Raw genomic sequence first — 12,507 nt, forward strand, 5'->3', positions numbered from 1 at the left:
CAACTAATAGGGAGAAAAAAGTAGGAGTTGCAGTACTTGTATGATACAAAATAGACTTCAAAACAAAGAAAGTCACAAGAGACAAAGAAGGACATTATATAATGATAAAGGGGTCAGTCCAATAAGAGGATATAACCATTAAAAATACCTATGCAGCCAACATAGGAGCACCCAAATACGTGAAACAAATACTAACAGAATTAAAGGGGGAAATAGAATACAATGCATTTTTTTTAGGAGACTTCAATATACCATTCAAAAGAACAGATCAACCAGTCAGAAAATAAGTAAGGAGACAGAGGCACTGAACAACATATTAGAACAGGTGGACCTAACAGACATCAATAGAACACTCCACCCAAAAGCAGCAGGATACATATTTTTCTCAAGTGCACATGGGACATTTTCCAGAATAGATCACATATTAGGCCACAAAAAGAGCCTCAGTAAATTCAGAAGGATTGAAATTGTACCAACCAACTTCTCAGACCACAAAGGTATGGAACTAGAAATAAATTGTGCAAAGAAAACAAAAAAGCCCACAAACACATGGAGGCTTAACAACATGCTACTAAACAATCAATGGATCAATGACCAAATTAAAACAGATATGCAATATATGGAGAAAAATGAAAACAACAGCTCAACACCCCAACTTCTGTGGAACGCAGAGAAGGCAGTTCCAAGAGGACAGTATGTAGCAATACAGATCTCAAGAAAGAAGAGCAATCCCAAATGAACACTCTAAACTCAGTTAATGCAACTAGAAAAAGAAGAACTGACGTCCAGAGTCAGTAGAAGGAGGGACATAATAAATGTCAGAGAAGAAATAAATAAAATTGAGAATAAAACAATAGAATTAATGAAACCAGGAGCTGGTTTTTCGATAAAAGAAACAAAACAGATAAACCCCTAACCAGACTTATCAAGAAAGAAAGAGTCTACATACATAAACAGAATCAGAAATGAGAAAGGAAAAATCACTATGGACACCACAGAAAAACAAAGACTTATAGAGAGTACTATGAAAAATTACATGCTAACAAATTGGATAATCTTGAAGAAAAGGACAACTTTCTAGGAAAGTGAAAGACCTATACCCTGAAAACTACAAGACACTCATGAGAGAAATGAAAGAAGACACCAACTAATGGAAATACATCCCATGCTAATACATAGGAAGAATTAATATTGTCAAAATGGCCATCATGCCTAAAGCAATCTCCAGATTCAATGCAATCTCTATCAAAATACCAACAGCATTCTTCAACAAACTAGAGCAAATAGTTCTAAAATTCACATGAACCACAAAAACCCGAAGAGCCAAAATAATCCTTAGAAGGAAGAATAAAGTGGGGGGTTTACACCCCACAACTTCAAACTCTACTACAAAGTCACAGTAATCAAGACAATTTGGTACTGGCACAAGAACAGACCCATAGATCAATGTAATAGAATAGAGAATCCAGATATAAACCCACACATACACGGCCAATTAATATATGATAAGGAGCTATGGACATACAATGGGGAAATGACAGTCTCTTCAACAACTGGTGTTGGCAAAACTGGACAGCTACATGTAAGAGAATGAAACTGGATAATTGTCTAACTCCATACACAAAAGTAAACTTGAAATGGATCAAAGACCTGAATGTGAGTCATAAAACCATAAAACTCTTAGAAGAAAACATAGGCAAAAGCTCTTGAACATAAACATGAGCAACTTTTTTCTGAATGCATCTCCTTTGGCAAGGGAAACAAAAGCAAAAATGAACAAATGGGATTACATCAAACTAAAAAGCTTCTGTAGAGCAAAGGACACCATCAGTAGAACAAAAAGGCATCCCACATTATGGGAGAGTATATTCATAAGTGACTTATCCGATAAGGGGTTAACATCCAAAATATATAAAGAGCTCACGCACTTCAACACCCAAAAAACAAATAACCTGATTAAAAAATGGGCAGAGGATCTGAACAGACACTTCTCCAAAGAAGAAATTCAGATGGTCACTAATCAGGGACATACAAATTGAAACCACAATAAGATATCACCTCACACCAGTTAGGATGGCCAACATCCAAAAGACAAGGAACAACAAATGCTGGCAAGGATGCGAAGGAAGGGGAACCTTCCTACACTGCTGATGGAAATGTAAATTAGTTCAACCACTGTGGAAAGCAATATGGAGGTTCCTCAAGAAACTAAAAATAGAAATACCATTTGACACAGGAATTCCACTCCTATGAATTTATCCAAAAAAACAAGACCACAGATTCAAAAAGACACGTGCACCCCTATGTTTATCACAGCACTATTTACAATAGCCAAGATATGGGAGCAGCCCAAGTGTTGATGGAATGGACAAAGAAGAGGTGGTACATATACACAATGGAATATTATTCAGCCATAAGAAGAAACAAATCCTACCATCTGCAAGAACATGGATGGAGCTAGACGGTAATATGCTCAGTGAAGTAAGCCAGGCGGAGAAAGACAAGTACCAAATGATTTCACTTATTTGTGGAGTATAACAACGAAGCAAAACTGAAGGAACAAAACAGCAGCAGACTCACAGACTGTAGTCCCAAGAAGGGATTAGCAGTTACCAAAGGGAAAGGGAGTGGGAATGCCATGCAGGAAGGGAGGGCATGCAGAAGGGGATTAAGGGGTATTACAATTAGCACACATAATGTATGGGGGCACGGGGAAGGCAGTATAGCACAGAGAAGACAAGTAGTGACTCTACAGCATCTTACTATGCTGATGGACAGTGACTGTGTATGTGGGGGGGACTTGATAATATAGGTAAATGTAGTAACCACAATGTTGCTCATGTGAAACCTTCATAAGATTGTAAATCAATGATATACCTTAATAAAAAGTGAAAAATAACAATGCTGCTGTAAGCAGACTCACAGAACCCAAGAATGGACTATCAGTTATCAAAGGGAAAGGGCCTGGGGAGGATGGGTGGGAAGGGAGGGATAAGGGGGAAAAAGGGGCATTATGATTAGCACACATAATGTGGTGGGGAGCGGGGGCGAGGCGGCACGGGGAAGACAGTATAACACAGAGAAGACAAGTAGTGATTCTACAGCATCTTACTACGCTGATGGACAGTGACTGTAATGGAGTGTGTTGTGGGAATTTTATAATGGGCAAAGTCTAGTAACCACAGTGTTGCTCATGTAACTATACATTAATGATACCAATAAATAAATAAATAAATAGATTAATTAATTGAAAGAGATGATAGATAGATAGATAGATAGATAGATAGATAGATAGATAGATAGATAGATAGATAGATAGACAGACAGACAGACAACAATGCTGCTGCAGACATGGGAATGACAATATCTCCTCCAGATCCTGATTTCAATTGTTACGGAGAGATACCCAGAAATGGGAATGCTGGAACATATGGTAGTTCTATTTTTAATTTACTAATTATATTTTATGCATATTAAATCTGCAGTAATGGTTTTCTATGATTAAGTTCCATTTATTATGCTCTAATACCTAGAAATCTTTTACAGTTTCCCTTCCTCTGGTTTTAGTGACATGCTTGTTTTTCTTTATTATGGATAATGAGCATCTCAACATTTGTTTTCATTTTAATGTTATGACATGGAATTTTTCATTCTTAACTATGATTCTGGAAATGCAGAGGGATGTTCAAGATGCTTTGTGTAGCTACCACACTTCCACAGCAGGAGTGAGTAGGTGCTTCTTCAGACACTTTCCCACTGCCCGTTACACAGCTTGCCTTGCCCAGCATTGCTTCAAGGCGTATCGGGAGCTGCCAGCAACTCTGATTAATGCCTCGGCTCCCCCTCTCCCACAGACAGGAGGATATGGTCTAAGTCCTGGATTACATATTCCTCATCTTCCTTCCTTTCTCCTACGTTTTAGTGGAAACCCTCTCCTCCTGATCTGCCATTTGCTTTATCTTCCTTTTCTATTCCCAAACTCCCAGTTTTATCCTTTTCCAACTCACAAACATGAGAAACAAAGCTCTTGCAGTTGAAAAAAATGGTACAAAGAAGCAAACCCCTGCAAAATGCAACCGTGATAGGGAAGGAATCACTACTTTCCTCTCACATCATGTTCTAAAGCAGTCAGTTGAAATGTGAAAGCAAACAGCTATAGGTGTCCATAAGCAACTCCATAGGTTACTCATTAGGTGTTCATTCTGTTTTCAAAATCTCAAGAACCCATCAGTAACATATGTATAAAAATTGTGCAGACTATATTTTCCAAAGATGGAATGACAATGTCTCACATCCTAATTCAGAGATAGTGCAACTGACTTTGGTAATCCTTCCACAGAGATGTGGAGTCTATGTTTCCAATCTGTAAATTTGGACCCGTTCATAACTTTGCTGAAAGGTATGTGTGTCATTTCAAAGTCCAGGTATAAAAGGTGACAAAGGGGGGGAGCCAAGATGGCGGCGTGAGTAGAGCAGTGGAAATCTCCTCCCAAAAACACATAGAGCTATGAAAATATAACAAAGAAAAATCTTCCTAAAATAGAGACCACAGGACACAGGACAACATCCAGACCACATCCACACCTGCAAGAACCCAGCGCCTTGTGAAGGGGGTAAGATACAAGCCCCAGCCCGGCGGGACCCGAGCGCCCCTCCCCCCGGCTCCCGGCGGGTGGAGAGAAACCGGAGCAGTTTTTTTTTTTTTTTTTTTTGGCGAGCGCTTTTTGGAAGCCTTAGAGGGACGGGCCCCCGTTGCTGGGGAGGCAGGGTGGCGGGACCGGTGAGGAGGTGCCTGGGAACGGCGCCGGAGGACAAAGAATATCCCGCGTTTCTCCCTGCGAGACCTGGGGGCGGGTGCCTGAGACCAGTGCCTGAGGACGGAGGAGGTCGCGCGTTTTTCCCCCTTTTTTTTTTTTTTTTTTTTCTCTTTTTGGCAAGCGCTTTTTGGAAGCCTTGAAGGGACGGGGACCCCAGTGCTAGGGAGGCACGGTGGCGGGACTGGTGAGCGGGTGGCTGGGAACGGCGCCTGAGGACAAAGAATATCCCCCATTTTTCCCTGCGGGACGGGTGGGCGGGTGCCTGAGACCGGCACTTGAGGACAGAGGAAATCGCGCGTTTTTCCCCTTTTTTTTTTCTCTTTTCTGCGAGTGCTTTTTGGAAGCCTAAAAGGGACAGGGACCCCGGTGCTAGGGAGGCAGGGCGGCGGGACTGGTGAGCGGGTGCCTGGGACCGGCACCTGAGGACAAAGAATATCCTGCATTTTTCCCTGTGGGACCGGTGGGTGGGTGCCTGAGACCAGCACCTGAGGACGGAAGAAATTGCACGTTTTTCCCCTTTTTTTTTCTCTCTTTTTGCCAAGTGCTTTTTGGAAGCCTTGAAGGGACAGGGACCCCGGTGCTAGGGAGGCAGGGCGGCGGGACTGGTGAGCGGGTGCGTGGGACCAGTGCCTGAGGACCAAGAATATTGAGCGTTCCTTCCCTGCGGGACCGGTGGGTGGGTGCTTTTTGGAAGCCTTGAAAGGACAGGGACCCTGGTGCTAGGGAGACAGGGCAGCAGGACCAGTGCGCGGGTGCCTGGGACCGACACCTGAGGAAAAAAAAAAAAAAATCGTGTGTTTTTTCTTTTTTTTTTCCTTTCTGTTCCCTCTCTCATTGTTGCTGTTGTTGTTTTGGTTTGGAGAGTGCTTTTTGGAAATCTTAAAGGGGCAGGACAGGTCACTTAGACCAGAAGCAGGGAATCTGGGGATCTCTGGGCACTCTAACCCCCTGGGCAGCAGGGAGCACAGAGGCCCCTTACGGAGATAAATAGTCTCCTGGCTGCTCCCCCTCTAACGGGGCTCCACCATTTTGGAGGAACAGCCCCAGCCAGGCCAAGCCCACAGCAACAGTGGAGATAAACCCCAAAGCAACTGGGCAGGAAGCAGAAGCCCTGTCTGCGCACAGCTGCCCAGCACAAGCCACTAGAGGTCGCTATTCTCCCAGGAAAAGGCTACAAACCAACAAGAAGGGAAGCTCTTCCAGCGGTCACTTGTACCAGCTCTGCAGACTATCTCTATCACCATGAAAAGGCAAAACTACAGGCAGACAAAGATCACAGAGACAACACCTGAGAAGGAGACAGACCTAACTAGTCCTCCTGAAAAAGAATTCAAAATAAAAATCATGAACATGCTGACAGAGATGCAGAAAAAAATGCAAGAGCAATGGGATGAGATGCAGAGAAAAATGCAAGAGCAGTGGGATGAGATGCAGAGAAAAATGCAAGAGCAGTGGGATGAAGTCCGGAAGGAGATCACAGATGTCAGGAAAGAGATCACAGAAGTGAAACAATCCCTGGAAGGATTTATAAGCAGAATGGATAAGATGCAAGAGGTCATTGAAGGAATAGAAGCCAGAGAACAGGAACGTATAGAAGCTGACATAGAGAGAGATAAAAGGATCTCCAGGAATGAAACAACACTAAGAGAAATATGTGACCAATACAAAAGGAAAAACATTCGTATTATAGGGATACCAGAAGAGGAAGAAAGAGGAAAAGGGATAGAAAGTGTCTTTGAAGAAATAATTGCTGAAAACTTCCCCAAACTGGGGGAGGAAATAATCGAACAGACCATGGAATTATACAGAACCCCCAACAGAAAGGATCCAAGGAGGACAACACCAAGACACATAATAATTAAAATGGCAAGGATCAAGGACAAGGAAAGAGTTTTAAAGGCAGCTAGAGAGAAAAAGGTCACCTATAAAGGAAAACCAATCAGGCTAACATCAGACTTCTCAACAGAAACCCTACAGGCCAGAAGAGAATGGCATGATATACTTAATGCAATGAAACAGAAGGGCCTTGAACCAAGGATACTGTATCCAGCACGACTATCATTTAAATATGATGGTGGGATCAAACAATTCCCAGACAAGCAAAAGCTGAGGGAATTTGCTTCCCACAAACCACCTCTACAGGGCATCCTACAGGGACTGCTCTAGATGGGAGCACCCCTAAAAAGAGCACAGAACAAAACACACAACATATGAAGAAGGGAGGAGGAGGAATAAGAAGGGAGAGAAGAAAAGACTCTCCAGACAGTGTATATAACAGCTCAATAAGCGAGCTAAGTTAGGCAGTAAGATACTAAAGAAGCTAACCTTGAACCTTTGGTAACCACGAATCTAAAGCCTGCAATGGCAATAAGTACATATCTTTCAATAGTCACCCTAAATGTAAATGGACTTAATGCACCAATCAAAAGACATAGAGTAATAGAATGGATAAAAAAGCAAGACCCATCTATATGCTGCTTACAAGAAACTCACCTTAAACCCAAAGATAAGCATAGACTAAAAGTCAAGGGATGGAAAAACATATTTCAGGCAAACAACAGTGAGAAGAAAGCAGGGGTTGCAGTACTAATATCAGACAAAATAGACTTCAAAACAAAGAAAGTAACAAGAGATAAAGAAGGCCACTACATAATGATAAAGGGCTCAGTCCAACAAGAGGATATAACCATTCTAAATATATATGCACCCAATACAGGAGCACCAGCATATGTGAAGCAAATACTAACAGAACTAAAGAGGGAAATAGACTGCAATGCATTCATTGTAGGAGACTTCAACACACCACTCACCCCAAAGGATAGATCCACCGGGCAGAAAATAAGTAAAGACACACAGGCACTGAACAACACACTAGAACAGATGGACCTAATAGACATCTATAGAACTTTACATCCAAAAGCAACAGGATATACATTCTTCTCAAGTGCACATGGAACATTCTCCAGAATAGACCACATACTAGCTCACAAAAAGAGCCTCAGTAAATTCCACAATATTGAAATTCTACCAACCAATTTTTCAGACCACAAAGGTATGAAAGTAGAAATAAATTCTACAAAGAAAACAAAAAGGCTCACAAACACATGGAGGCTTAACAACATGCTACTAAATAATCAATGGATCAATGAACAAATCAAAATAGAGATCAAGGAATATATAGAAACAAATGACAACAACAACACTAAGCCCCAACTTCTGTGGGATGCAGCGAAAGCAGTCTTAAGAGGAAAGTATATAGCAATCCAGGCACACTTGAAGAAGGAAGAACAATCCCAAATGAATAGTCTAACATCACAATTATTAAAACTGGAAAAAGAAGAACAAATGAGGCCTAAAGTCAGCAGAAGGAGGGACATAATAAAGATCAGAGAAGAAATAAACAAAATTGAGAAGAATAAAACAATAGCAAAAATCAACGAAACCAAGAGCTGGTTCTTTGAGAAAATAAACAAAATAGATAAGCCTCTAGTTCAACTTATTAAGAGAAAAAGAGAGTCAACACAAATCAACATAATCAGAAATGAGAATGGAAAAATCATGACAGACTCCACAGAAATACAAAGAATTATTAAAGACTACTATGAAAACCTATATGCCAACAAGCTGGAAAACCTAGAAGAAATGGACAACTTCCTAGAAAAATACAACCTCCCAAGACTGACCAAGGAAGAAACACAAAAGTTAAACAAACCAATTACAAGCAAAGAAATTGAAACAGTAATCAAAAAACTACCCAAGAACAAAACCCCGGGGCCGGACGGATTTACCTCGGAATTTTATCAGACACACAGAGAAGACATAATACCCATTCTCCTTAAAGTGTTCCACAAAATAGAAGAAGAGGGAATACTCCCAAACTCATTCTATGAAGCCAACATCACCCTAATACCAAAACCAGGCAAAGACCCCACCAAAAAAGAAAATTACAGACCAATATCCCTGATGAACGTAGATGCAAAAATACTCAATAAAATATTAGCAAACAGAATTCAACAGTATATCAAAAGGATCATACACCATGACCAAGTGGGGTTCATCCCAGGGATGCAAGGATGGTACAACATTCGAAAATCCATCAACATCATCCACCACATCAACAAAAAGAAAGACAAAAACCACATGATCATCTCCATAGATGCTGAAAAAGCATTTGACAAAATTCAACATCCATTCATGATAAAAACTCTCAGCAAAATGGGAATAGAGGGCAAGTACCTCAACATAATAAAGGCCATATATGATAAACCCACAGCCAGCATTATACTGAACAGCGAGAAGCTGAAAGCATTTCCACTGAGATCGGGAACCAGACAGGGATGCCCACTCTCCCCACTGTTATTTAACATAGTACTGGAGGTCCTAGCCACGGCAATCAGACAAAACAAAGAAATACAAGGAATCCAGATTGGTAAAGAAGAAGTTAAACTGTCACTATTTGCAGATGATATGATACTGTACATAAAAAACCCTAAAGACTCCACTCCAAAACTACTAGAACTGATATCGGAATACAGCATAGTTGCAGGATACAAAATCAACACACAGAAATCTGTAGCTTTCCTATACACTAACAACGAATCAATAGAAAGAGAAATCAGGAAAACAATTCCATTCACCATTGCATCAAAAAGAATAAAATACCTAGGAATAAACCTAACCAAGGAAGTGAAAGACTTATACTCTGAAAACTACAAGTCACTCTTAAGAGAAATTAAAGGGGACACTAATAAATGGAAACTCATCCCATGCTCATGGCTAGGAAGAATTAATATCGTCAAAATGGCCATCCTGCCAAAAGCAATATACAAATTTGATGCAATCCCTCTCAAATTACCAGCAACATTCTTCAATGAATTGGAACAAATAATTCAAAAATTCATATGGAAACACCAAAGACCCCGAATAGCCAAAGCAATCCTGAAAAAGAAGAATAAAGTAGGGGGGATCTCACTCCCCAACTTCAAGCTCTACTACAAAGCCATAGTAATCAAGACAATTTGGTACTGGCACAAGAACAGAGCCACAGACCAGTGGAACAGATTAGAGACCCCAGAAATTAACCCAAACATATATGGTCAATTAATATTTGATAAAGGAGCCGTGGACATACAATGGCAAAATGACAGTCTCTTCAACAGATGGTGCTGGCAAAACTGGACAGCTACATGTAGGAGAATGAAACTGGACCATTGTCTAACCCCATATACAAAGGTAAACTCAAAATGGATCAAAGACCTGAATGTAAGTCACGAAACCATTAAACTCTTGGAAAAAAACATAGGCAAAAACCTCTTAGACATAAACATGAGTGATCTCTTCTTGAACATATCTCCCCGGGCAAGGAAAACAACAGCAAAAATGAGCAAGTGGGACTACATTAAGCTGAAAAGCTTCTGTACAGCGAAAGACACCATCAATAGAACAAAAAGGAACCCTACAGTATGGGAGAATATATTTGAAAATGACAGATCCGATAAAGGCTTGACGTCCAGAATATATAAAGAGCTCACACGCCTCAACAAACAAAAAACAAATAACCCAATTAAAAAATGGGCAGAGGAACTGAACAGACAGTTCTCCAAAAAAGAAATACAGATGGCCAAGAGACACATGAAAAGATGCTCCACATCGCTAATTATCAGAGAAATGCAAATTAAAACTACAATGAGGTATCACCTCACACCAGTAAGGATAGCTGCCATCCAAAAGACAAACAACAACAAATGTTGGCGAGGCTGTGGAGAAAGGGGAACCCTCCTACACTGCTGGTGGGAATGTAAATTAGTTCAACCATTGTGGAAAGCAGTATGGAGGTGCATCAAAATGCTCAAAACAGACCTACCATTTGACCCAGGAATTCCACTCCTAGGAATTTACCCTAAGAACGCAGCAATCAAGTTTGAGAAAGACAGATGCACTCCTATGTTTATCGCAGCACTATTTACAATAGCCAAGAATTGGAAGCAACCTAAATGTCCATCTGTAGATGAATGGATAAAGAAGATGTGGTACATATACACAATGGAATACTACTCAGCCATAAGAAGTGGAAAAATCCAACCATTTGCAGCAACATGGATGGAGCTGGAGAGTATTATGCTCAGTGAAATAAGCCAAGCGGAGAAAGAGAAATACCAAATGATTTCACTCATCTGAGGAGTATAGGAACAAAGGAAAAACTGAAGGAACAAAACAGCAGCAGAATTACAGAACCCAAAAATGGACTAACAGGGACCAAAGGGAAAGGAACTGGGGAGGATGGGTGGGCAGGGAGGGATAAGGGGGGGGAAGAAGAAGGGGGGTATTAAGATTAGCATGCATGGGGGGGAGGGAGAAAGGGGAGGGTGGGCTGCACAACACAGAGAGGACAAGTAGTGACTCTACAACATTTTGCTAAGCTGATGGACAGTAACCGTAATGTGGTTGTTAGGGGGGACCTGATATAGGGGAGAGCATAGTAAACATAGTATTCTTCAGGTAAGTGTAGATTAAAAATTAAAAAAAAAAAAAAGAAAGAAAGAAAGAAAAGGGGGATTACTCCTTAACAGGATAAAACTATTGGTAAATCAAAGATCAACGCATGCTTTAAATATCCTTAATGTTGATCACTTAAAGGGTGTCAGATGATCAGCTATGGAGGTACTCTTTTCTGATAATATTCCTTTCTCTTAATTAAAAAAAAAAAAAAAAAGCAGTTACTGTGTGCTGACCTCCAATGAGTTCTGCACAGTGGTATAGAGGGCATGTCAAAGTGTGGGCAAAGGGTCTGTTTGTTTCTACGCAGAAGATCAAGGCCTAGCTTGGATACCCAGAAAATGAACTAAGATACGATATGAGGAGGAGCTTCCGGCATCAGCACTCTCTGGAGGACTCGTGCCGGGGGATGATCATCAAAAAGCCTCCACAGGGATCCGGACGATGCTGTGGTTGTGGCTGCATCCAGCCCACCATCTCCTGGACTTGCCATAAGAAGGAGGAGGGAGATGTCTAGGCTGGCATGTGCATACAGTGAGACAACGAATTTGACTGGATCTGTACTGTTGGAACTCAACCAGGAGTTGGGAGGGGTGCAAGTTGTAGCACCCCAAAATCTCATGACTATAGACTATCTATGGTTAAAAGAACATATGGGATGTGAACAGATCCCAGAAATGGGCTGCTTTAATTTGTCTGATGGTTCAAGTACAGTTGGAAAATATCCATCATATCATAGATAAATTTTCACAAATGCCTAGGGTGCCTAAATGGTTTTCTTGGCTTCACTGGAGATGGCTGGTAATTATAGATTTGCTTTGTTTATGTCACCGTATTCCTATTATGTCAATATGTGTGTGCAAATTAGTTAGTAGTTTAAAACCTATACATACTTAAGGTACTATACAAGAAGATATGTCAAAGAAATAATCAATCCTCCCAAGTTTCCTTCATATGCTACATCTATAGCTTTTCTTCTTCCTTCCTAATTACAAACTTTAAATAGAATTCGTGCCTCATATCGAATTTACCGAGTATCATAATTCCTCCAGGTGGTAAAGATACCTCGAGACAAGTGCTGGGCATAGAAGCCACAGGGCATAAATCTGCAAAGAAGTAAAAAGCTAACCTTTGCAAACAATATGGCTTCTCTCTCACTTACCAACTTTACATTTCCCTGTATGGCCCCGGAAGA

General features: G+C 40.9%; 1 long non-coding RNA gene across 6 annotated transcripts in view; it reads left to right on the top strand.

Moving 5' to 3' along the window:
• LOC108391481 (uncharacterized) overlaps positions 1-12,507 on the top strand; it is a 41,931-nt gene that overhangs the window by 18,494 nt on the left and 10,930 nt on the right. The gene's annotated exons all lie outside the window — the stretch shown is intronic.

Source organism: Manis javanica, chromosome 16, assembly GCF_040802235.1.
Source record: "Manis javanica isolate MJ-LG chromosome 16, MJ_LKY, whole genome shotgun sequence".
NCBI lineage: Eukaryota > Metazoa > Chordata > Mammalia > Pholidota > Manidae > Manis > Manis javanica.